The sequence below is a fragment of the Bufo bufo genome, chromosome 1, assembly GCF_905171765.1.
Source record: "Bufo bufo chromosome 1, aBufBuf1.1, whole genome shotgun sequence".
Lineage (NCBI taxonomy): Eukaryota > Metazoa > Chordata > Amphibia > Anura > Bufonidae > Bufo > Bufo bufo.
The window spans coordinates 784,099,466-784,117,642 of record NC_053389.1 but is presented as its reverse complement, the minus strand read 5'-3'; the positions used below and the strand labels follow the sequence as shown (position 1 = coordinate 784,117,642).

General features: G+C 46.3%; 3 non-coding genes across 3 annotated transcripts; 2 read left to right on the top strand and 1 right to left on the bottom strand.

Annotated features, from left to right (window-relative positions):
• Positions 1-355: 355 nt before the first annotated feature.
• On the bottom strand, positions 356-428 carry TRNAV-CAC. The gene has a single exon. It is a non-coding gene; the product is annotated as a tRNA-Val (tRNA).
• A 4,007-nt stretch (positions 429-4,435) lies between these two features.
• Positions 4,436-4,508, top strand: TRNAV-CAC. The gene has a single exon. It is a non-coding gene; the product is annotated as a tRNA-Val (tRNA).
• Positions 4,509-5,067: 559 nt separating this feature from the next.
• On the top strand, positions 5,068-5,140 carry TRNAK-UUU. The gene has a single exon. It is a non-coding gene; the product is annotated as a tRNA-Lys (tRNA).
• The last annotated feature ends 13,037 nt before the right edge of the window (positions 5,141-18,177 follow it).

Below are 18,177 nucleotides of genomic sequence, written 5' to 3'. Positions count from 1 at the left end.
GGAGAAGAAATCTCAACAAGTAAGGCCTGGGCTACACTGCAACTTTTTGTAGCGCGGCTGATTTTAACTATTGAATGACATCTGCAGTTCACAATCAGCCGCGCTACAAAAAGTTGCAGTGTAGCCCAGGCCTTACTTGTTGCAGCAGTAACATCCAAATACAGAACCACGCTGGAGTTCAGTGAGCTCTTTAGAACAAGCCATTCTTATACAAGTGTGTGTAAAGGCAAGGGCTGGATTTTATACACCTGTGGCAATGCAGACACCAGAATTCAATGATAAAGGGAAGTTTTCTAATACTTTTGTCTGTATAGTGAGGATATATAAAAATGTAAAGAACTGATAGCTATAAAAGTGTTTCTGCCCGGTTTCGAACCGGGGACCTTTCGCGTGTGAGGCGAACGTGATAACCACTACACTACAGAAACTTTAGTGATTTGCCAATCTGAGGCATCGTGATTCAGAAATGCCTAAGTTATAGGGGAGCATTTACCATGAGGGAAATATCTCAAGTCAGTTTTGGTTGAGTCAGTGTCGGAGGACTTTGTGCCACATTTACCAAATGTCACACGTTGTTTGATAAATTTGTCTTATTCTTTTGTCTAATAAAGCTACTCCAGTTTTCCTACTCCACCTTCCTCCTGGAGTAAGATTAAGACATTTTTGGAACTTCAAAAAAAAAAAAAGTCTCAATGATAATTCTGGAGTGAAACACATTAACATAGCTAACCACGCCCACTTTCCCACCCACATTACAAAACTGGAGTGAGTGGTGTAAAAATGCAAAAAGTGGCAACGTTTTGCGCGAGTGCAAAAAGTCGAAAAGCCCTATTTTTGCAACTTTTTAACCTCAGAATTCTGGAGTGAAGGTATGATAAATCAGGGCCATATTGTCTACAATTACAAATAGTCAATAATTTCCAAAATTTAGTTCAAGAAGTTGTTTTATTGCAGCCTCCAGGGAGCAGTACAATCTGAGAATGTGGTCCTTGGACTAACCAAGGTTGTGCACCCCTGGTCTATGCAGATTGTATAGGCCCCCCAGAGTGTTTAGCTTGGGCAACACATGGGGGCAATCACACCATTTTATGTATGTAGGATGGTACTTGTTATCTTCACCCCCCCCCACTCTATAAACCCTTGCTTCTTCTCCGATCACAGCCATTCAGGTCCAGTGTGTCCTTGGCGACGGGTTACCCTCCCGGCCCTGGATCCTAGAAGCTGAACTGCGCTCTATTGAATCGGGAGGAGCTTAGAGAGATCTACATAGCTTGGCGGAATGGCAAATGCTTGTTTGAACGGACTAGTGACTGGTGAGAGTATGTTAAAGTCCAGTTTTGTTGCTTCTTTCAGGCCAAGCAACAACAACAGGCGTGTGAGAAGAAGAGGAACTCCAGAGAGCTGCAGCGTCAGCTGGGATCCCTGCAAGATCATCTGTGCGGCTGGAGCGTTAGAGAGGAACTGGAGTAGACCAAAAAGAGCCTGAAAAGGCATTTTGAGGAGGAATCCAAGCGAATCATCTTCCATTCCAAGGTGGAGAACCTGGAGAACGGTGATAAATGCAACTCGTTCTTTTACAGGAAACTCCACGCCGGCCACACGCCCCTGAACAAACTTCTGGATAAGGACGGCAACATGCGATTAGGTAAGGAGGAAGTAAAGGGAGTCGTCAAAGACTAGTACAGCGACCATTACTCCATGAAGAACACCGACCTGACAGCCGCCGATAGATTCCTGTCAGGTATCACTAACCATCTTGATCCTGCAGGTGTGGAGGCAATGGATGACCCTCTGACGGTGGGGGAGCTGCTCTCTGCCGCTAGATCCTATAAGTCCGGCAGGACACCGGGCAGTGACGGTCTTCCAGCGGAGCTCTATGTAGCACTGGGGGATCTGATCTGTCCAGACCTGCTGGACCTCTATGAGGAGATGGTGTTGGAGGGTAGAATACCCCCATCGTTGAGGGAAGGCATGAGCATGATCTTGTATAAGCGGAAGGGGGAGAGATGTGATCTGAAAAACCGGCGTCCCATCTCTCTCCTGAACCTGGACTACAAGATCCTCGCCAAGGTACTGGCCAACCGGCTGAAGATTGTCATCGGCAGGATCGTCCACCCGGATCAGACCTGCGGCATTCCTAGCCGCAGGATCGTAGATATTCTTGCTCTCATGAGAGACATGGTACAATACATCAAAGACCGCCGTGTACACGCGGCCCTGGTCAGCCTCGATCAGGAGAAGGCCTTTGACCAAGTCTCTCATGAATTCATGAGCAAGGCGTTGCACAAGCTGGTTCTGGGCAGGAGGTTCTGTTCGTTTTTTAACCTGATGTACCTTGATATTTAAAGCACGGTGTTAGTGAACGGCTGGAAGACTGACCCCTTTTCTGTCCTCTCTGGGGTCAGACAAGGCTGCCCTTTATCACCTCTCCTTTTTGTTTGTGTTATAGAGCTCTTTGCAGAGTCTATCCAGCAGAATGGAGAGATCAGAGGGATCACTGCACCAGGACCAGAATACTACAAGGTCAAGTGCTTGCTGTACATGGACGACGTGACCATCTTCTGCACTGGCCGGCGTTTGGTGACTGCACTCGTCCAGACCTGCGAGGAGTTCGGACAAGCTTCAGGGGCCAAAGTCAACTGCGGGAAGTAGAAGCTATGCACTTTGGGGACTGGCAACTGGCTTCCACTGCCCCCTTCCCATTTACCATCAAATCAGACTTCATCCAGATCCTGGGAGTCTGGTTCTGGAAGAAGGCACAGCCCTCAAGTCTTGGGAAGACTGCTTGACCATGGTGAACCAAAGGATTGGACTATGGAGCCTTGGGCAGCTCACTATTGAGGGCAAAGCACTCTTGCTGCGTAACAAAGTTCTGCCTGTACTACAGTACACCGCACAGGCATGGCCCACTCTTGCCACCGTTTCTAGGGCCATCACCAGGACAGTGTTTTCCATTGTTTGGGGCTCCAAAATGGACAGGAGTGAAGTGAGCTATCATGTACAAAGAGCCCCGCAAGGGTGGGAAGGGCATTCCGGACCTGCCCATTTTACTGAGGATCGCCTTTGTTTGTGACAGTGTTCGCCGGACTCTGACAACTGCAAACGGCTCTGCGGGCAAGGCCAAGTCTCACTTCTTTCTCCTGCCCCTCTGGAGGGGTCTAGGCTGGGACAACTCCATCCCTTACAACTAGCACGCTCCCTGGTATTACAGAGATGTTGTCAGGTTTGTGAGGGAGCATCAACTGGAGGGCCACGACAATCCACAAGATAATCAGAGCGAAGGACTTGGTGGAGTCAATTCCAGGGCTCCCTGATGACACCGCAGAGACAGTATGGACTAATGTGTCTTCAGACAGGTTAACCAAAGGGCACAAGGACTTGTCATGGATGGCCATCCTGGGAGGCTTGCCTATACAGTCATTAATGCACGCCCGCAACCTATGCAAAACCCAGTACTGCCCCAGGTGCCACTTTAGAGGAAACATCTTATCACCTGTTCTGGGAGTGATCCTTTTAGCAGGGCCTGTTGGATGCCCTGGAACATGAACTCAAAGACTCTGTGCCCAGGAACAGCCTGCAACACACCTCGTTGTTGTACGGACTATTTCCTGGGATTCATACTGTTGAGGCCATGCGCCTTATGAACTGTTTTAAGGATGCTATATGGCTTGCCAGGAACCGGCTCATCCTCAGGAGGGAGAGCATGTCCGACCTGGACTGCCGCAGGTTTACCCACAGCCTGTTGAGGGATTACAACATTTTGGACGTCGACGAAGAAGAGGACTAAACCCCTCTCCTTCCCCCTCTCCCCCCTTTTGTGTCTGTCCTTTCAATAAAGCTTGGGGCATGTGATTTCCCCTTCCTACCCCCTCCTTCCCATCCCCCTCCCCTCATCACTGTCTAAATGCTTTGTTGAATGGTATGTGATTAAATAGGAATGCTAGTGTAGCATGAATTGTGATGTATAGTGTAGGTTAGCCTGTGCGTTACATAACAATGCCATGCTATGAAAGACGATTGTAAGTATTTATTAAGTGCTGCCTCGTGGCCTGTGCTGCGTCACAGTACTAAGTATGTATGTTTGAAGATTTTATTGTAATAAAGGCGTTTTCAATAAAAAAAAAACTTGTATTATATGTAGATCTCTCTAAGCTCCTTCCAATTCAATAGAGCGCAGTTCAGCTTCCAGGATCCATGGTCGGGAGGGGAACCCGTCGCCAAGGACACACTTGACCTGAATGGCTGTGATCGGAGAAGAAGCAAGGGATCATATTTACCAAATATCAAACAACGTGTGACATTTGGTAAATGTGGCACAAAGTCCTCCGACACTGACTCAACCAAAACTGACTTGAGATATTTCCCTCATGGTAAATGCTCCCCTATAACTTAGGCATTTCTGAATCACGATGCCTCAGATTGGCAAATCACTAAAGTTTCTGTAGTGTAGTGGTTATCACGTTCGCCTCACACGCGAAAGGTCCCCGGTTCGAAACCGGGCAGAAACATTTTTATATATAGATATCAGTCCTTTAATTTTCATATATCCTCACTTATAGAGACAAACGTATTAGAAAACCTCTAAAAAAAACATTGAATTCAGGTGTTCGCATTTCCACAGGTGTATAAAATCCAATGTAATCACTATTTTACACTTTTAGATTTTTCACTATACAAAGTAATCACTATTTCACGAGGTATCACTATCTGCCTTAAAAGCAGAGAAATTCAAATTTCAAAATTTTTTTTTTTTTTTTCAAATTTTCTATAAATTTAGATTTTTTTTATTTATTTTTTCTAAATAAAGGTAAAACATATTGACTCAAATTTATCACTAACACGAAGAACAAGGTTTTACGGGAAAATGGCTTGGATAAGTAAAAACGTTCCAGAGTTATTACTGTATGACATGTTAGATTTCCAAAAATCGGTCTGGCATTTAAAGTGAAAAAAGGCTCAGTACTGAAGGAGTTAATGCTATGGCTGATCTATAGATCTGCCTCAATTTTAATACTACACGCAAATAACTTACATCAAAAACACTGCAGTGAGTACATCTCACCAGAAGCCCGGATAGCTCAGTCGGTAGAGCATCAGACTTTTAATCTGAGGGTCCAGGGTTCAAGTCCCTGTTCGGGCGTAATCATTTTTCAATGTAAATTTGTTAATTACAGTTTGATTTAATTTAGTCCTTTTTATATTGCATTATAAAAGGCATTTCAGGTTCAGTTTTTAGTTGTTTTTTTTGTGTTCTGTACCTTGAAGAAACCTGATCTGATTTGTGCTGACCTTTTCACATACGTGCCTCGGGCTCATTGTTCTGGAGTGAGGATTGCCCGCTGACTGTTTGACGTTTGAGGCCAAGTTACATGGCTTCATGGCGTAAAAGGTTCAAGTTTCTCCTAAGCAGATGCTTAGGTGGAGCGGGAAACCTCAGCTGTAGAGTTTCCTTTCTTACAGTCATGTCCTGAAAAGTTCTGTGACGGAGCATAGAAAAAGGATCACGTATCGCGTAAAGACAACGCTCCCACTGCATATCAGAAATCTGTGGAGGAAACCTATGGCAGGTCAAGCCGGCTGTGCGTATGAGCAGTGTAATAAGATAATCGGTTTATTATACTGAATAGCGAGTTCGGACCCTAGATCCGCAGTAGCTTCGGTTTAATGCTGTTCGGAGATCCGTCTCCTTACAGCATTAATATGTACGGCCTCCGACCAGGCAAAGTCAGTTATTCCTGTAGACTCGCGGGACTTCGGTATTTCATTTTTAACCTTAAAAACCATTTTAAAACTTGGATCCGAACTCGGCTTTGGTTCCATGGTACCGGTCGGAACCAAAGGCAAGTTCTGGTGGTTTTTCAGTTTAAAAATCAAATACTGAAGTTATTCGGGAATAATGCTGCACGGAGACGCTGGGATCGGAAGCGCTCTTCCCTCATCACTGAGGCCTCCTGCACACGACCGTACGGCTTTTTCAGTGTTTTGCTGTCCGTTTTTCACGGATCCGTTGTTCCGTTTTTTGTTTCCGTTGTGTTTCCGTATGGCATATACAGTAATTACATAGATAAAATTGGGCTGGGCATAACATTTTCAATAGATGGCTCCGCAAAAAAACGGAACGGAAACGGAAGACATACGGATGCATTTCCGTATGTGTTCAGTTTTATTGCGGACCCATTGACTTGAATGGAGCCACGGAACGTGATTCGCGGCCAATAATAGGACATGTTCTATCTTTAAACGGAACGAAAACGGAATGCACACGGAGTACATTCCTTTTTTTTTGCGGAACCATTGAAATGAATGGTTCCGTATATGGAACGCAAAAAACGGCCAGTAAACGGGGAAAAAAAACGGTCGTGTGCAGGAGGCCTAATACTGAACGCCATATTTAGGGTCGTTACACACCTGAATTTGGCCCTGGCAGATCTTTACCACTATATAAAAAAATTTAATCTGGTTATGGGAACAGATCTATCATAAATCTACGGCACTTTTGTAATGTAAAAAAGTCGCAAACTGTGTGTCTGCAACTTTTCCAACATCACTTGTGCAAAAATTTGCGCAAGTGCCGTTCCTCCACTGGTCTTGCAATTTTCCTGAAAAGGAGGTGTGGCAAGGGCGGCCCCGCCACCTTTAGAAGAACGGCGAAGTCTACGCAGCTGGTGTACTTATCAGAGTAGGCGCACAGACTGCCAGATGCTGGGCCGAATTTATGACGAGGGGTACGCCGTTGTCATAAATTAGGCGCAACATCCGTCAGCACGCCTGGTTATCATAGTGTGGAGTACGCCGCCAGGCTATGATCAAGGTCCCCGATGGTCTTTTTAGGGTACCTATGTGTTTTTTTTGTGCCCTTTGTTCTAAATGGCTGTGTGACCTGTGTTTTTTTTCTGACTTTTCTCCGATAACGAAAGAGAAAAAAAAATGCCCAAGCTCCAGCATGCTGAGTTTTTAAAAAATAATCTAGAAAGACAATGAGCAAAAATACTACTAGCAAAAAAAAAAATCTGTGTGTTCTGCATTTCATATTTCCCATAGACCTTCAGCTAACATCTGGAGCTGAGCCCCCAACACCGTAGGGCTGCCGTGCTAGTGTTGCGGACTGCAAACCACAGGTCCGCAAAACACTGGCACCGGCCGAGTGGACTCCGCATTTAATTGAATGGGTCTGCGATCCGCAAGATACGGCAAAATACAGGACATGTCCCATCTTTTGTGGTGCGAAGGCACGGAAGAGCTTCCATGTGTTTACAGGTCCATGTCTCCGCTCAGCTGTTACGGGAGGCCCCCTGACTCTTCCTAAGCCGTGTGACCTTCACCATACGTAGGTCACGTGGCCTAGTTGCAGCTCAGCTCCATTGAAGTGAATAGGGCTGTGCTGCAATACCAAGCACAGCCACTATACAATGTGAGGCGCTGTGCTTGGGAGAGATGCCGGGACACAGAGCTTCAGTGAGCGGGGCGGCTCCCCATAGCAGCTGATTGTCGGGGTTGTTAGGATTCAGACCCCCGTCGATGTAATAATGATAACCTATTCGGAACATAAGTCAGCATTATTATTACTGGATAACCCCCTTTAATTATTTTTGTATAGACTTTTTTTTTTATTTATTTTTTTAAAGTCGTTCCATTGAAACTGAAGAAGCAAAGCAAAAGACCAGCGCTACAAAAAAAACGACCACTCAAAATATAAAACAAACATTTATTAAAGCAACAGTTTTAAAGCATTTTTGATAACATCACTTTTCACGTTAATACAAATAAAGTAAACGATAAAAAGACCCAAAAATTGGAAAAACAGCAGAATCCTTCCTCTGTACTATGGCTACTTTCACACTAGCGTTTTTCTTTTCCGGCACCGAGTTCCGTCCTAGGGGCTCAATACCGGAAAAGAACTGATCAGTTTTATCCCCATGCATTCTGTATGGAGAGCAATCCGTTCAGGATGCATCAGGATGTCTTCAGTTCAGTCTTTTTGACTGTTCAGGACAGAGAACTGCGGCTTTATCTCCGGTTCGAAATTCCGGAACACATGCCGGATCCGGCACTAATACATTTCAATGTAAATTAAACCTTTTTAAAAAAAAAAAAAAAAAAAAAAAAAAAAGATCAGTTTGTCCGTATGACAAACGGACAGACGGATCCGTTCTTGCAATGCATTTGTGAGAAGGATCCACATCCGGATCAGTCTACAAATGCTGTCCGTTTGCATGCAGATTGCCGGATAACTCTGCTGCAAGTGTAAAAGTAGCCTTAAACAGATTTTCCAGCAAAAACATTTTTTTAATAAAATTTTTTATATTTTAAACGAGGGGAGTATGGCTTCATTTATTTTCACAGCATTCTCTTTAAAATATATTTTGTTTCAGCTGAAAAACCCCCTACAAATAGACCGTACAGTCGGATAGGATTTGACCTGTACCATGGCCATGCACTAGCATTGGGCTCCATTCACACGTCCGCAAGTGTTGTCCGCTCCCGTTCCGCAATTGTGCGGACCCCTTCATTCTCTATGGGGACTGAATGGATGCCGGAGAGCACACTATGCGGAGCGCGTCCCCGATCTTGCGGTCCGCAGCTCCGGAAAAAAAAATAGAGCATGTCCTATTCTTGTCGGCAATTGTGGACAAGAATAGGCATTTCTCTAAGGCCTCTTTCACACGGGCGTTGCGGAAAAATGTCCGGGTGCGTTGCAGGAACACCCGCGATTTTTCCGCGCGAGTGCAAAACATTGTAATGCGTTTTGCACTCGCGTGAGAAAAATCGCGCGTGTTTGGTACCCAAACCCGAACTTCTTCACAGAAGTTCGGGCTTGGGATCGGTGTTCTGTAAATAGTATTATTTTCCCTTATAACATGGTTATAAGGGAAAATAATAGCATTCTGAATACAGAATGCATAGTAAAACAGCGCTGGAGGGGTTAAAAAAAATAAAAAATCATTTAACTCACCTTAATCCACTTGCTCGCGATGCCCGGCATCTCCGTCTGACTCTTTTACTGTATAGGACCTGTGGAGAGCATTAACTATAGTTTAAGGACCTGGGATGACGTCACTCTGGTCATCACATGGTACGTCACATGATCTTTTACCATGGTGAATCACCATGGTAAAAGATCATGTGACGTACCATGTGATGACCAGAGTGACGTCATCCCAGGTCCTTAAACTATAGTTAATGCTCTCCACAGGTCCTATACAGTAAAAGAGTCAGACGGAGATGCCGGGCATCGCGAGCAAGTGGATTAAGGTGAGTTAAATGATTTTTTTATTTTTTTTAACCCCTCCAGCGCTGTTTTACTATGCATTCTGTATTCAGAATGCTATTATTTTCCCTTATAACCATGTTATAAGGGAAAATAATAAGGTTCGGGTCTCGATCCCGATCGTCTCCTAGCAACCGTGCGTGAAAATCGCACCGCATCCGCACTTGCTTGCGATTTTCACGCAACCCCATTCATTTCTATGGGGCCTGCGTTACGTGAAAAACGCACAAAGAGGAGCATGCTGCGATTTTCACGCAACGCAAAAGTGATGCGTGATAATCACCGCTCGTGTGCACAGCCCCATAGAAATGAATGGGTCAGTATTCAGTGCGGGTGCAATGCGTTCACCTCCCGCATCGCATCCGCGCGGAATACTCGCTCGTGTGAAAGGGGCCTAAGGCTGGGTTCACACTTGAGCGTTTTACAGCGCGTTCAAACGCGCTGTAAAACGCTCAACACATGAAAACCAATGCTTCCCTATGGCCTTGGTTCTCACTTGAGTGTTTTACAGCGCTGAAAAACACGCTGTAAAACGCCCTACGCTCAAACAAGTACTTGAGCTTCTTTGGGGCGTTTTGACGCGCGTTTGTGGCCATAGGACATTGCAGTCAATCACACAAACGCGCGTCAAACGCGCGTTTACTATTGCAAAAAACGCGCGTTAAACGCGCATATCAAAGACGCTCAGGTCTGAACCCAGCCTTAGAGTGCCGGCCGGGTGTACACCAAGGACGTGTGAATGGATTCCAGGCTTCCAATGTTGGTGACCCGTCACCCGGCTCTCTCACCGATCCGCTGTTCCCTGCAGCTTCTGGCGCTGAACTAACTCAGTTGAAAGTGTAGTGGGCATGCCAGGTTTACTGCAGCTCAATTCCCATTCACGTGAATGTGTCGGACCCCCACCAAACGGCTACTGATGACTCATCCTGAGGATGGGTCATCAGTCTGAGGAGCCCAGTAAACAAGCCACACAATATCTGCTTCAAGTGGTTTAGGCCGACCACGCACACTAGGAGCCTTTCAGAAAAATGCTCATTTGGCCGACAGCCATTTCTTCCAGCCTGGCTTGGCTGAGCATGCATGTGTTCTTAAAGGGGAGAAAGCCTATGCCAGAAACCTCTGGCCATGGTTTAGCTCACTGAGAACAAAAGAAAATCGGACACGTTGAACTCAAACAGTCCGACCCTTATCTCCATCGACACCTGCCTTTGAGGAAGAGTTGGGATGCCCCATATAAATTAGACCCTTTTTTTGGGGTCTGGGGTCCGCATTTTCACATTGTTCTATTTCAAGGGCCGCAATAAAAGTGTTGATCGGCACTCGTTTGCACTGGTCTATTTCAAAGGCCGATGCAAAGTGAGCATTCCCAGTAACCAGCCTGAAAACCGTGCAGTGTAATAGGGGTTTAAGTGGCGACATTTCCTTTCCGCCTCCTAGTCGTAAATGAGCGCTTTCCGTCACCGCAGAGGACGGCGCTCGCCGGTTATTACCGTCCCCTGTTGTAGGTTATATCTGTAGGTCAGGCGCCATGCAACAACCGGTAAGCACTTTCCATTACTAACGGGGGAAAGTGCTCACTGGTTAACCCTTTAATGACTAGGCACCTAATTAGCGCGGGTGGTGGTTTAACAGTTGTTTGTGAGGTTTTTATTAATACATTATTAACATTTTATTTAACGAATTTGCTAAATAAAGTCAACTATGGCTCCTTATTCTTGAAAGGGAACCTGCCATCTCTGGCAAGGCCTAACAAGTACGTATAGAACATCTGCCACCGACTCCGGATCAGTCATCAGTCTGTCGATACACACCCCCGCTATGTGCCATGGACTCCTGTGCATGCGCACATACTGGAGAGGACTCTCTATGCATTCCACAGCCGGTTTGCGGGCACAGTGTGGGGAAATGGGGGGCGACTACCAACATACAACTTACTGACAGACTCCCTTTAAATATGCAAACTGACACCAATGATATATATATAGCCTCACGTCTATAGGGCGATAACGGCAATGGTTTCAGTTGTTGTGGGTGGTTTTATTTATTTTTTCGTATTTTTTATATTTTTCTACTTGTCTTTTACATTTATTTGTTTTGATCCTGCGCGGAGGTTAGAGCACAGGCAGACCATCAGCTGTGTTTCTATCCAGCAGGACGGGGCCGCATGTGGTCCGTGCGTTGTGCACCCCTGCATCAGACCGTCAGCCGGTCCCACCCGAAACAGGCTGATGCACACCTAATGGGGCACATTTACAAAGACTGGCGTCTTCACACCAGTCTTTGTTTCCCCTTGCGATGCTGGAGTATTAGCCTAATTTATCAGGCGTGTGACCGTCATAAATTAGGCTAATCCGAGGCCGTCCCTGTGCCTTGCGAAAAAATAAAAAACCAGCCTCAGGCTGGCGTAGTTTTTCACCAACATGTACGCGTTTCCAGGCGTACGTTAGTAAATTTGCCGGGTCCCCGCTCTGTCCCGTCCAACTGTCGAAAGCTTTTCGATGTCGGATGGTCAAAAAGGGGACTTACAACTATTTTTAAGACTAACATGGTCACAAGTCCCTTGATAAATGACCCCTTCCCCCCCCCCCCCCCATCCCCATGTGTGGCCAGCTTTAGCCCCCCCTGCTTCCCGTATTGCGGACCGCATTTGCGGATCCGCAATACACGGGTGCCGATCCGTGGGCATTCCGCATCACGGATGCGGACCCATTCACTTGAATGGGTCCGCAAATCCAGAGAAGCGGAATGGTGCGGAACGGAAGCACGGAACGCTACGGAGTGCTTCCGTGGGGTTTCGCCCCGTACTTCCGTTCCGCAAAAAGATAGAACATGTCCTATCTTTTTACGGAACGGCCGAATCGCGGACCCATTCAAGTGAATGGGTCCGCGATCCGCTGCATTTTGCGGGCCGCAGCACGACCACGGGGTGCACACGTTCGTGTGCAGGGGGCCTTAGCCTGTGGAGAATTTTTTTACAAGAAAGTGCATAAAAAGTTAATCCTATCTGGCAGTTGTACCATATTTTAATGGTAAAATGACGACATCTGGAACGGAATAAAGGACATTGCAATAAATATAGGTCTCTGAAAAGAATTAACTCTAATCGAGAAATTACAATCCAAGTTTGACAGCTCCATAAGACAAAGTGCAGAAAACAAAGGACTAAAAACAATACAAACATCCGCACGAATAATATACTGCGAGACGCAAACAAAATGACTAAATTGCTTCAGCTGGATTTTTTTATTTATAAATCTTCATTTTTCCTAAGTAAATCTCCTATTATGTAGAGGAACAGAGCGCTAAGCCTTAAAGAGGTACTTCCAGCACATGATATTGTAGCATATCGCTATAATGAACCATAGCATCATGTTTGGCGGGTGACCCCCTCAACGATTTCAAGAACGAAGGGGCAAGAAGCTGCCTTGGCTTTTGTCCCTGACCAGCAGACATTGGTTGGTAAAGTAGAACACAGGTCCACTGAAGTGAAGAACTTCCGTAAACTGGAGCGGCAGCCCCTTCATCTTGAGGATTGTATATCTGTATCAGTTCTTCACGATTGTCAAGCCCTCTGCTCACCTTCACTGTTCAATTCCAAGAGATATCTCCTAATCACGTAAGGCTTTGTTCACATTTTCCAATCCCCCCCCCCCCCCCCCCCCCATATTTTCATATGTTCAGTCAGAGGAGCAAAAAAACAAAAAAGCCCAGAGTGCCATGTCCGGCATACGATGGACACCAGAGACGGACCTCACAGAGTTATATCTGGATCCATTGAGTTCCGCCACGTATCTGGTGCTGCATGTTGCGCTATTCTTCCCTTTGCATATGACGGAATCCTCTGACGCAGGCTCAGAGCAGAAATGTGAACAGAGCCCAAGAGACCATGTTCTGGTAACATCCATCACACGTACAGGGAAAATTTCCATCTACTGGTCAATAAATAAAATCCTGCAGTGGCAGCGAGCAGAGATCTTGAAAACGGTGAGAACCCGATTCGGAACGTACACGGACAAATTGCATGATTTTTCACTACACAATGATCAAGTGTCGTTTGCTGAAACCGTAACACCCCTGTAAACGCGTCCAGGGATGGGAATGTGATTACACCTTGAAATGAAGAGATTTTATACAAAATTTAGAAGGACCTCCACCAAAAGCAGACAGAGAGAGGTTTTGAGAGAACGGTACACTACCAATTTCCCAAATGGGACTGGAGAGCCACAGTCCTTGCAATGGAGTTCCACTGAAATCAATCTGTACATGGTCCCTTTGGGAAATTGCTGATGTGCCGAACTCAGCCAAACATCTGGCATGACTATCAAGTCCGAAGAGGATGTGACCCCCGTCGATTTAACATTCTGTAGGTAGCAATTTTGTATTTTCGGCCAATTCAGGTTCAGGCTCCACTTTCCATCCATGGGTCTAGGCGAGTCCTCCCTACTGTCAGGGCTGTGGAGTCTTCTGTAAACCAAAGCTCAGACTCCTGCATTTATCACACTCCGATTCCGGCTCTGACCCATAGGCGTGCGCACGGGGTGTGCCGGGTGTGCCTGGGCACACCCTAATCACACCCCTGTGCTCCGCCTCCTGCACTGCCGCCCTGCACTAGTGTCCGTCCGACCGCACAGCTTCATGTCATGTATGAGAGTGACATACATACATACTGCGTGCTGGTCTGTAGTTTAATCCAGACTCCACCCCCACTGCTCCGCTGTGCTGCTTGTCTCAGTCTCCCGGCAGGCGTAACGTCACTCACTCCGACGTCACGTGCCGGCTCCGCCTGCTTCATTAATAAAGTGGGAGGAGCATGTGCGTGCGGCGTGACGGAGTGAGTGACGTCACGTTACGCTGCCGCCGGCTGCCAGTGCCTATTTTGAATGGATTGTGCCTAACTGCCCCAGTGAATGGATTCTGATCTTGTCCCAGTAAGTTAGTGAAGTGATAGATAAGGATTATTAGATAGTAGTAATACTAGTACATACTTTGCACAAGTTTATTATTTACAACTTAAGCTCACTTACATAATGTCAGGGACACTGTTATGGGGGGGGGGGTAGATATCTGTGGATGATCATGACACATATAGCACAAGATGCTGGCGCTGCTATATATGTGTGTCATCCACAGATCCCCCCGGCCCCCCATAACAATGTCATCCACAGACACCCCCCCCCCCCGCATCTGTGTCAGATTCCACACAAATGATCATGCCCTCATAACAGTGCCATCCACAGATATCCCCTTAACAGTCTATTAAGGGGATATCTGTGGATCACTGTTATGGGGGGATCTGTGGATGACGCACTGTTAATAACAATGCATCATCCACAGATGCCCCCATAACCGTGTGTCATCCACTGATGCCCATAACCGTGTGTCATCCACTGATGCCCATAACCGTGTGTCATCCACTGATGCCCATAACCGTGTGTCATCCACTGATGCCCATAACAGTGCGTCATCCACAGATGCACCCATAACAGTGCGTCATCCACAGATGCCCCCATAACAGTGCGTCATCCACAGATGCCCCCATAACAGTGCGTCATCCACAGATGCCCCCATAACAGTTCGTCATCCACAGATGCCCCCTAACAGTTCGTCATCCACAGATGCCCCCTAACAGTTCGTCATCCACAGATGCCCCATAATAGTGTCATCCACAGATGCCCCCATAACAGTGCGTCATCCATAGATGCCCCCATAATAGTGTCTTCCACAGATGCCCATAACAGTGCATCATCCACAGATGCCCCCATAATAGTGTCATCCACAGATGCCCATAACAGTGCATCATCCACAGATGCCCCCATAATAGTGTCATCCACAGATGCCCATAACAGTGCATCATCCACAGATGCCCCCATAATAGTGTCATCCACAGATGCCCATAACAGTGCATCATCCACAGATGCCCCCATAATAGTGTCCTCCACAGATGCCCCCATAATAGTGTCATCCACAGATGCCCATAACAGTGCATCATCCACAGATGACCCCATAATAGTGTCATCCACTGATGCCCATAACAGTGCGTCATCCACAGATGCCCTCATAATAGTGTCATCCACTGATGCCCATAACAGTGCGTCATCCACAGATGCACCCATAACAGTGCGTCATCCACAGATGCCCCCATAACAGTGCGTCATCCACAGATGCCCCCATAACAGTGCGTCATCCACAGATGCCCCCATAACAGTTCGTCATCCACAGATGCCCCCTAACAGTTCGTCATCCACAGATGCCCCCTAACAGTTCGTCATCCACAGATGCCCCATAATAGTGTCATCCACAGATGCCCCCATAACAGTGCGTCATCCATAGATGCCCCCATAATAGTGTCTTCCACAGATGCCCATAACAGTGCATCATCCACAGATGCCCCCATAATAGTGTCATCCACAGATGCCCATAACAGTGCATCATCCACAGATGCCCCCATAATAGTGTCATCCACAGATGCCCATAACAGTGCATCATCCACAGATGCCCCCATAATAGTGTCATCCACAGATGCCCATAACAGTGCATCATCCACAGATGCCCCCATAATAGTGTCCTCCACAGATGCCCCCATAATAGTGTCATCCACAGATGCCCATAACAGTGCATCATCCACAGATGACCCCATAATAGTGTCATCCACTGATGCCCATAACAGTGCGTCATCCACAGATGCCCTCATAATAGTGTCATCCACTGATGCCCATAACAGTGCGTCATCCACAGATGCCCATATGTCACGCCCTGCCCTGTGGGTGTTCTGAGACGATCTGTCAGAGTTGCTGACTCGATCTGACTGTTTTGGGTTTGAACAGAATCCCACCTCCCATCAGGTGTGGTTCGTTTGGTAATTGGTGAGGCAATTTATTCCTCCCGCTCCCTGTAGCCTTTGCGGGTTATAGTGCTGGCGGTTTTGGTGGAGTGTCTGCGCCAGCTCATCTAAAGATAAGTCCTTTTTCCTTTTGTGTCTGTTTTTACTAGGCCCCCAGAGTGATGCTAGCTCCTTTGGTTGAAGGAGCTGGTAGTCTTTTTCCCTTTTCCCTACTGAGGGTTTGGTCCAGTGTGTTTCAGCTTAGGTATGTGGGCATGTACAGTATATGTGTATATATATATATATATATATATTTACACACGCGCGGCGTGTGTTAGTGCTTTAGGGTGCACACCCTAATGCAATAGGCTGCGCACGCCTATGCTCTGACCCCTTCATAAGTGACAAATAATTTGGTAATAACGAATTTCCTGTAGTAAAATGTTAACATCAGGCTTTTTGATATTATCATGTAAGTAATCAGGTGACTTAGATAGAACTTGGATCATATTTACTGGAATTTCTGAAATTGCCGACATGAATAAATACCTTTTCACAGCCTGCCTCCGCCAAGGAAAGAGCCATACTTACCTGCAGCCAATGACTGGTGTCCAGAAGAGACATCACTGCTGAAGCCAGTTATTGGCTACAGAGGAGCAGATGATCATGCCCACGTAGGGGACGAATTAAAACAAGCCTCAAACCAGAAGATGAACACACGGGAGCTGGCACGCAGGACCAGAGCGGCGGGAAATAGGCAAGTATGATTCTTTCCATAGCAGAGGCAATCTGAGGGCTCCTGTGGAAAGTTACTTATGGCCGGACAACCCCTTTAATGCTGTCTTCCTGTTCTGTCTAGCACTTCTGAGATGACTGCGGGCATGCTCAGCAGTGAACTTCCTCCTCTGGTCTTTAGAGGTACTAGTAAGCATGTGCAGCACAAGTTTTAGGTATTGTAACTAGGGGCCTTGGAGCAGCATGAAGATACCAAGTATGAGGGACAGGAGATAACACAGGAGAAGGGAGAATTGATTATCTATCACCACTCAAATACCCTGCTTATCACTGTTTATAGTATAAAGGACAGGAGAGGTGAGAACTGATTATCTATCACCACTAGAACACACTGTTTATATTACAGTGAGGAACAGAAGTATTTGAACACCCTGTGATTTTGCAAGTTCTCTAACTTAGAAATCATGGAGGGGTCTGAAATTCACATGGTAGGTGCACTCCCACTCTGAGAGACATAATAAAAAATAAATAAAAATAAAATATTCAGGAAATAACATTGTATGATTTTTACAGAATGTATTTATCTTACACTGCTGAACATAAGTATTTGAACACCAGAGAAACAGCAAGAATTCTAGCTCTCAAAGACCTGTTATTGTGCCTTTAAAAAAAATCCACCTCTACTCCACTCATTAATCTAACTTAGTAGCACCTGTCCGAGCTTTTTAAAGACACCTGTCCACCCCACAGTCAGTCAGACGCCAACTACTACCATGGGCAAGACCAAAGAGCTGTCAAAAGACACCAGAGACAAAATTGTGGACCTCCACAAGGCTGGAAAGGGCTACGGGGCAATTGCCAAGCAGCTTGGTGAAAATAGATCAACTGTTGGAGCAATTGTTAGAAAATGGAAGAGGCTAAAGACGACTGTCAGTCTCCCTCAGTCTGGGGCTCCATGCAAGATCTCACCTCGTGGGGTATCACTGATGATAAGAAAGGTGAGGAATCAGCCCAGAACTACAAGGGAGGAGCTGGTCAATGACATGAAGAGAGCTGGGACCACAGTTTCAAAGGTCACTGTCGGTAGAACACTACGCCGTCATGGTTTCAAATCATGCATTGCACGGAAGGTTCCCCTGCTCAAGTCATCACATGTCCAGGCCCAGTGCTCCAGACAAAAAAAAATGACCAGGAGCCATTGGCTCCTAAACTAAAAAATTTAGGAGCCAAATTTAAAATGCATATAATTTAAAAAAAGGACTTTGAGAAGATGAGACGCAGGTCACAGTAGTGAGCCAGCACTACATATAGGAGAAAACAGCACCACATACCTCTCACATCCAGGGACATCTTC